The sequence below is a fragment of the Carex rostrata genome, chromosome 32, assembly GCF_964058835.1.
Source record: "Carex rostrata chromosome 32, lpCarRost1.2, whole genome shotgun sequence".
Taxonomy (NCBI): Eukaryota; Viridiplantae; Streptophyta; class Magnoliopsida; order Poales; family Cyperaceae; genus Carex; species Carex rostrata.
In genome coordinates, this window is record NC_135949.1 from 4,123,666 (window position 1) to 4,132,614 (window position 8,949).

General features: G+C 30.2%; 1 long non-coding RNA gene across 2 annotated transcripts in view; it reads left to right on the forward strand.

Annotated features, from left to right (window-relative positions):
- Positions 1-8,698, forward strand: part of LOC144548025 (uncharacterized) — a 44,379-nt gene extending 35,681 nt beyond the window's left edge. The window contains exons 1-3 of one of the 2 annotated variants that reach the window (XR_013509204.1): positions 5,377-5,555; positions 8,285-8,370; positions 8,516-8,698. This is a non-coding gene — a long non-coding RNA (uncharacterized LOC144548025). Of the gene's footprint in view, positions 1-5,376; positions 5,556-8,284; positions 8,371-8,515 lie in introns of those variants that run through there. The other variant, XR_013509205.1, reaches the window with a different exon arrangement.
- The last annotated feature ends 251 nt before the right edge of the window (positions 8,699-8,949 follow it).

The window sequence follows — 8,949 nt, forward strand, 5'->3', positions numbered from 1 at the left end:
GCATGGGTGCCACGTTGGTCCTTCTCCATTATTTTTTTCTTTTGTAAAGATAACAAATTTTGTTAATAGATCCTTTATTTTTTTTAAATCCTTTAATTTTACAATTCTAATGTTTAAATTTTTTTAATATTAAAAATAAGTTCAAAACACTTGTAAACAAGTTATGGGATGTTACAAATTCTCCTCCTTCAAAAGAATTTTGTTCTCAAAATTCAAACATATGATATTCAGATCAAAAGGGACATAATAGACAGTAATCAAATCAATTTTTTAAATACAGAACAATTGGAGAACATCATTAAATTGAACAAAATTATCTTGTGATTAATTTACTCACCATTAAATTCAATAATTGCAAAAAGTAGTTTCATATATAGATAAACCGAATGATAACTAATTAAATAATATTACAAATAGATATTTTTAAATTCATCATCAAATGAACTTACTGAAACTATTCAAATGGATTGCATAAATCAAACAAATCAAATTCTGATCGGATGTAGATAACAAACGGATCAAGGACCCAAATATAGTCTGAGGAAGGAATGCTTTGATACCAATTTAGTTGTCACACCCCGACAACGGGGCCGACAACCCACCGTGCTGTCAGCGCAAGGCGATTTTATTATCCACAATCCTATAAATATATACTTATGTTAGTTTTACTTTATTATGTGGCCTATGTTATTACTGTGCACCAATTTCATTTAAAGAAATTAATGAAAAGGCATCTGAATTTTTAATGGAAAAATTCGGATTGCTATTAATAAATATGTACTGGTCCCAAAGGTTGCTTCAGATAATAAAAAAATACCATTCCAAAAACGTTTTTCTGCCCACTAATTTTAAGGGATCATATTCTGGAAAAGTTTTCTCTCACTACTGTTTTTAAGGGATTTTATTTTCTAAAACGTTTTTCATCCATTAAGTTTACAAAAGATGGAAGTAAAGAAAACGCTGAAGGTCTCCATTATCAGATCTAAGGAAAACCATTGAAGATCAGTATTAACGCTTCTGCCTAAAGATGTATGCACTTCAGAACTGTAAGATTTAAATTCCTTTGCTATTTTATTTTGGATTTACAGATTATGATTGCTTGTGTTTTAATTGAAAAACATGTTATGTTTTAATTATGTCTATTATTTGGTATCAGAGCAATCGTAGTTTCATATAAGATGCAATAATTTTTTTTTTTAAGAAATTGATTTTTAGTGGTTCGTATAAAAGCTATACAGATTCAACTAATTTTATGTATAAATATTTTTTTTGTAATTTTGGACGAAAATTTCAAAGGAGAATTTTTATTCTCTATTATGTATGCACATATATGTTAATCAATGGATTCTTATTGGAGATGCAATGTTGGAGACCTTTATTCAAGAGGCATCATATTATGGATCACATGAGAACTCCTTTTTTGATATGTTGGATCTAATACAACTAAATTTGTATGAAATTTTGATCCAAACTACACTACTACAAAAATGGTCATTGTACACTGCACATTGTACCTGGATTTGACAATTTTGTATAAAAACCGTGTAGAAATTGTAATTATTTGGAAACTCGAAATATCGATGGGATCTCTACACGGATATTTATTAAAGAATCAGGGTAGAAAGCCTTGAGAGAGCTACACGGACATTTATTAGGAATTGTACACGGATTATTGTTTAAATAACAGTGTAGAAAGCCTTGAGAGAGCTACACGGATATTTATTAAAGAACCGTGTAGAAAGGTAGGAATTGTACACGGATGTTTTTTAAAACAATGGTGTAGAAAGCTTGATAGAGCTACACAGACCTTTATATAAAGAGCCGTATAGAAATGTAGAAATTGTACATGGTTTTATGTTTAAATAACAGTGTAGAAAGTCTTGAGAGAGCTACATGGACATTTAATAAAGAGCTGTGTAGAAATGTTATTTTAGGGTTTTGGTTATATAAAAGGCCTTCTCCTTCCAGCGCCATTTTGATCATTAATACTCTCTCTCTCTCTGTATTGAATGTTGGTCTAATTTCTGCGCGTAAGGAGGCTGGATCTGAGATCTTTGAAAGTGAGAAGTAAAGAAAATGCCTAAGATCTCCATCATCAGATCTGAGGAATGAAGATCAGTACTAATGCTTCAGCCTAAAGATGTTTGCACTTCAGAGCTGTAAGATTTAAATTACTTTGCTATTTTATTTTAGATTTATGGATTCTGGATTGCTTGTATTTTTTAATTGCAAAACACGTCATGAATTATTAAGAATATCATTTGATATCAGAGCAATCATAAATTCATATAATATGCAATAATTTTTTTTACGAAATTGATTTTCAGTGGTTTGTATAAAAGCTATACGGATTCAACTAATTTTATGTATAAATATTTTCTTGTAATTTTGGACGAAAATTTCGAAGGAGAAATTTTATTCTCTATTATGTATGCACATATATGTTAATAAATGTCATTTGGAAATGCTATATGTTGGAGATCTTTAACCAAGAGACATCATGTCATGGATCACATGCATACTCTTTTTTGATATGTTGGATCTAATACGCCTTAGTTTGTATGAAATTTTGGTCCAAACTAGATCATAACCAAGCTTGATCATGTGGTTACTAAGTGGTAAGGATGTAATTTTTATACAAACATTGTATTGGATCCTGAGGAGTATATGTTATGTTTTATCACATGAGATTGCATGTACAAAAGGCTTTGTATATATATATATATTGCATGAATTGTAATCTTCTACCTTTTCTTGTTACTAACTAATACCAAATTATAATTGTACTATGGACCAAAGAAAAAGTGTTACACCCAAGAGCAGATCGACGATGTTAGATGTATGTGGGCAAGGTGGTTTCAATTTAAATTTTGTAATTCTCAATATGGATTTGTATAATTTAGTGTACATAAATTATTTATACTGTTGTATAGTTTTGGAATTATGAGTTTAAAAGGCCTTTGTTTAATGTTTCTCTGTTTTGGAATTCTAATTTTAAATGGAAAGATATTTAAACATAAAAAACAAATAAGAGAGCTACACGGATATTTAGCTAAATATCCGTGTAGAAAGAGTAATCATACATGGACATTTAGCTAAATGTCCGTGTAGAAAGAGTAATCGTACATGGCTGTTTATGTAATAATTCGTGTAGCTCGGATATTTTGAGAGCGACGCTGGCAAGCATTTGTACGTGGTTGTTAATGTAATAATTCGTGTAACTCTCGATAATCGCACACGGGTAAATATCCGTGTGTAAATATTCAGAGATTTCTACACTCTCGCATTCCACACGGCAGAAAATCCGTGTAGCTCTCCTGTTTATGTCCGTGTACAATCACTTATTCTGTAGTAGTGCTAGATCATAACCAAGAGTTTTGACAACATGTAACTTTACTTTAATTTTACAACAGCTTATATATATCTTAAATTTTTTATTGTTCTCATGCTTGAATACCAAAAAAAAAAAACCTTCTCTGTGGGGGTCTCAAGTTCTTTCCAAATTTAAATTAAAAATATTAAAGTATCACAAGTTTGATTAAGGGATTGAAAGGGACTGCTATTTTGCAGCCCTTGGGTTTTAGCACAAGGCCCATTAGTCTTACTGGCTACAATCACTTCAGAAAATTGCAAATAAGTGATAGACTTGAAAATTTTGTTGTTTCAAAGAATATGGTTTTCTCTACAGTTGATCCGGGCAAAGCAATTAAAATTGTCAATAAATATCTCTGATCCAATAAATGATACAATACTCTAGTTTTGCTCACCAATTTTTTTTTGATGAATAATCGATACAATACCGTGAGCAAAGATAGCAAGCTACGATCATCAAGATAATTTGATGAGTGTAACTCTAAAATCTATTAAAATCGTTGAAACTTTCAATTTTACAAGTGATATGTGTACATGTAAAATTTTAAAATTTATTTAGTATAAAATAAAATGGTAAAAAATAATGCAAAATAAATGTATTAAAATAACATGTAGAACTTCATTTATTTTACCTTTCAAAATTGTACTAAATAAATCCAAAATGTTCAAAATTTTCCATGTAAACACATTACCCGTAAAGTAGATCGGTTTCATCATATTGAATTCGTCGTTTGAAACCAATCCAATGATAGATTCAGGAGTTATGCTGACCAAATTTCTCCATATTAAAATCACTGTTTTTCATAAACCCGTTAAAAAAAGAAGTGATTTTGTACCTATCTAAAAAAATAATAATTGTTTTCCAATAAACTTAAAATTTGGTCGTCAAACACATTTTAATACGGATGTCATGTTAAATGATTCAAATCGATTGTTTGAATACTAAAAATAATATAAAGATATGAGGTATGAATGAGACTCAGAAAATATTCCAATATTTTCTGACTGTAAATAAATTAGAATATATGCATCTCTAGCTCTATACCTTACACATTATTCATTCCCAAGTTAATCTTTTCTCGCATGGCTCTCAATATTTCTCTTTTGCATTGTTGCATCCTCGTTCTTGGATGTTTGCTTTATTCTCATTCTTCACAAGCCCTTGAGGAAAGAAGCAGCATGTTGTTGGACAAGTATTCTCTCCATTACTGTAAAAGATTCCCTTCACTTTACGGTTTGAGATTCGGGCTAGTGCATGTAGAAGTATTATTGAGCTTTGAAATTTGTGCCAAGTTAAAATGAATGGTCCATATCCAATAATTTGTGAATTCCAGTTTTCGATGTCAGATATCTCTTGTCTGGCTCTGTTTTCTCTTCTCCAATAGGTAAATTACAGTCTTGCGTAATCTCTCCATTCATGAGAAATTCATTTTTTGTTGTTGTTGTTATTAGCTTAAATAAATAGTAGCTAATGCACGGTTCAATTAATTCCTTTAGATTGATAATATGATGTGATAATTGCTGGGATGTACCACATTTTCTAAATTAGCAAATTTGATTTAAACGAAAATGTTTTTTTTAATGACACGCTAGCTAATTAATAGGTTCAAATATTTTCTTTCCTTATATGTAGCACTCTCACTCTCTTAACTGCAATTCATAATTAATTTTTGGGATGGAGTGATTTAGAAATTATGAATCCCTTAACTGCTAAACTCAATGATGTGGCTAATTTTAATTTCTAAATGTTTTCTGAGATAAAGATGCTCTTAATATTCCTTGCGTTCTATGTGTAAAGCATAATTGCAAGACAAGGAAATGGTGAAATGCTCTTGCTTTTAGTAATGTGGATATGCATATGTTTTATTCTTTACATTTTTTTTTTCTCTTTGATGATATGGAAATTCTTTGCTTGAGAGACTAGCTACTCTTTCCTTTTTATTTCATTTTCTTTAGTAATTGAGCAAGATGTCTCCCTCTCTCCTCTCACTATCACTTCTAAATTTTGTTAATTTCATACAAATAATTTTCCTTTTATCTTACATATAGTTGAATTTGAGCATCAATTTTGGTGCTCAATGTTAAGGGAGAATTACAAAAGCAGAACAACAAACTAGAAAATAGAGAAACACATGAAATGCTAGAGCAACAGCTTCTCTATTTTGGAACATATCTCTTACAAGGTAAAGATTTTATGTTGTCTTGAATCTGCTTTCTGTGTTTTATTATAACTTTCTCTATTATATATATGGATCATATCATTTTATAATTACTTTATTATTATTTTATGATCATTGTTACCATTATGTTCTATTACTTACAAGTGTCATTTAATATTTCAGACGATTTTTGTATGATTTTAGTGGTAATTTCATAGTGGAAGAGAGAACATTTATATATTCTTAAAATTCTGAAATTCTTATTGATATCAGATTATGTTTTTATAATATGGGTTATTCACTTCTTAGTGTGATTGCACATAACAAAAGAGAAAGAAATTAATCACATCGGAGCGAATTATAAGGCTTCAATTTGTTTTAATTACTTTTGTAGCCTATTATGTATTACAAACAGCAAGGACAAGTATAAAAAAATTTTGGTACAGCTTTTTGATTTGAACTTATTGACTACAACTACAAGTATACAAATATTCAGTTAAATAATTTAAATGATCTACTAGAATTAAGTAGCAAATGTATAAGAATTTTATTTTACTTTTTATAATGGAATTTAAGAAAACTAATATTGTGCAGTAATTGATGAAAGACAGTCCAATGCTAGATGAAAGATTATTCAGGGGAAAAATTGACTATAAAATAACAAAAAAAATATAGTGTTATGTAAATAATAAATTATACGTTGTAATAATATCAGTTGCCAGTTTAAATTCGACAATTTCAAATCAAACTATTTTAAACCGAATGGCCGTCAAAATCAATTTCTAGTTCCCATTTAAGAAAATTCGTTAAACAATCTGAATATTGTCAAATCAGTATCTTTGAATAAAGAAAATGACGATCAGGTTCCACACATACGGCGGTACAGATTTTAGAATATCAGATCGTTTGCTTACCCCTTTCATATTGGAAATTGAATAACATTTAATTAGCAATTGATGCAACCTTTCGCCTCACACCGTGACTGTCCTTTGATCTTAAAAACAATCCAGTTGACTAGACAAGGGAAATGCCTTGAGTCCACCACTCACAAGTCTCCAAGGAATAACCAAAAAGGAATTAAAGTAGCAAGTCATTTATATATCTTATTAGGACAGTGTGTCATTTAATAACTTAATTAGTTCAATTATTATTTAAATATTTTAATAGGACGGTGTATTTAGAGGTTAAAATAAGTCTAATGTTCCATAGGGATGTGATCAAAATAAGTCTAATGTTCAGTCAAAACCTTCCAATTCAAGTTATGTATGAATTGGTTTTGAAAGTATAAATTATAAATGTTAAAACCGAGTATGAAAACACAAATTATTAAAAAAAACGTGTATAATTCATATTTATTTAGAAAAAAATACCAATCAATCTTAAATCTGAATTCAAATGAAGCACTACATTAACCAGTATACCAAAAACACTAAACTAAATTTCGAAAAGATATTAATTAAAACAACACATCAAAAACCTTACATTTACCAATATAAATAAATTTACAATTACATTAAACAAATTGTTAAATGAACAACATTCTAACTAAAAAAACATGTAAATATAACATAAAACCCAAGGTCTGAGACTTTATACATTTACATGATCAATATCTAAGAAAAACTACAGTTAAACAAAATAAAATATAAAAAAACTTCATCAGAACCTGAATATTCAGTTATGCATGCCTATAGGTTATAATGATTACAGATCTCCTCGTAAGCTATCTGAATTAGGGTAGAACACTGAAAATCAAACACTCGAGCGAAGGGTTACATCCATTTGAAGTTTCTTCATCCCCTATTGCCTTCTCAGTGAAGATATCGCCTCCCTTGTCTTACCTCTCACCTTACCATCATCTGTTTAGAGGATCGAGTTGCCTCAAAGGAATATATATGTACATGGAAGAGATGTTTTAGATACGAGAGACATGTCTTAGAAAAAGATAGATAGAGATGCATTATAATAGGAGGGCATGGATCGATGATGTGAAATTTTTTTCTTTTCTTTTATCACACATGGATCATACAAAAAGTTGCATATAATTACAAACATAATTTTTATCTAAAAAAGCCTCCTACCGAGCATTTATACACGCTTCTGAAAATGAGCTAGAACATTTATATAGGTTTTTTTTAATACTGTGCATTAATCTTGGAGCACATTTATACACGGTTCTTTATAAAAATCTGTGTAAGAATGTTGAAGCTCATTTTCGGAGCGCACCTTATTGCTTTACACATTGATTTAATGAAAATTTTGAGAAAATGTATATGATGTACCTTAGTTGATTAGCGTTTTTGCTGTAGTGACACTTTGCAAAATATTTCATTAATTCGGAGTCATAATTGAGAAAGTTTTTTTGCCGACCATCTATACGAAAAAGGAAAATTACCTTGTCTAGTCTTATGCATATTCATTTACTACATACAGGAGGATTCTTGGAATTAAAGACAAAGGAGGAGAATTTGTACGCCGTATTATCATATATATTATAAATATCAGTACCTCAAACAAGAGTATGACGAACAAATGGTCCTCTACTGTATTCTCATTGCTCGAATAATAAATAATTAAATGTGCTAATACAAGATTTTGCAATTTGCATCGGTGTCTATGCAAAAATGCAGCGGATGCAACTAGTTTTTTTTATTAGTAATTACATCATTTTGTGCATGGAGATGACATGCTTTTGCGTGTCTAATTAATTACATCATTGCGTGTTTAATTACATCAAGTATATATTCATCTAGGAACCTCTAAGCCTACAAAACAAAGCAATCAACAAATGCAGCAATAATTCCATCGTCGCTAGTGTGATCAAATTTTTCCCGAAATGGTATGCGCTATCCTTTTTATACAGATGTCAAAATGAAGTTTTCTATGAAAAATGAGTGTTCATAAACTAATTAGCGAGAAATTCCTCTAATTCATATATTAATCATCTTTAAAATTCCTTTTTCGCACTGTGTGATTTAATGAAGGCGTCAACTCAAGTTGTCGTAAAGAAGGTCGGGCCAGTTGGTGGGACTGATGGGGTAGTGAAAGATATGAATATGAATGGCATCAATCGCATTGTTAAGATCAGTGTTCGACATACTACTGTTATTAATTGTCTTATTGTATGTTTTCTACATGATAACGGTGAGGAAAGTACCGAGGAGTGGGGTTATCCATGGTCAGGAGCAGATTTGGCAGAGGTACGTACCACCTTTTTTAATCTCTAAACTAATAAAATTCCAACTTTGTGAGCGAGAAGTGGAAAATCTTATTTCTTGGTAAAGTAAATTGACCACATTGATCCATTACTTGATAACAATAGAAGAACAATGTAGTGAAATGCATGACATGTTATCCTACTGTTAGCAGGACCACTTGAACTGGTACTGATAATTGTACCAATGGGGCTTCTTAAGTG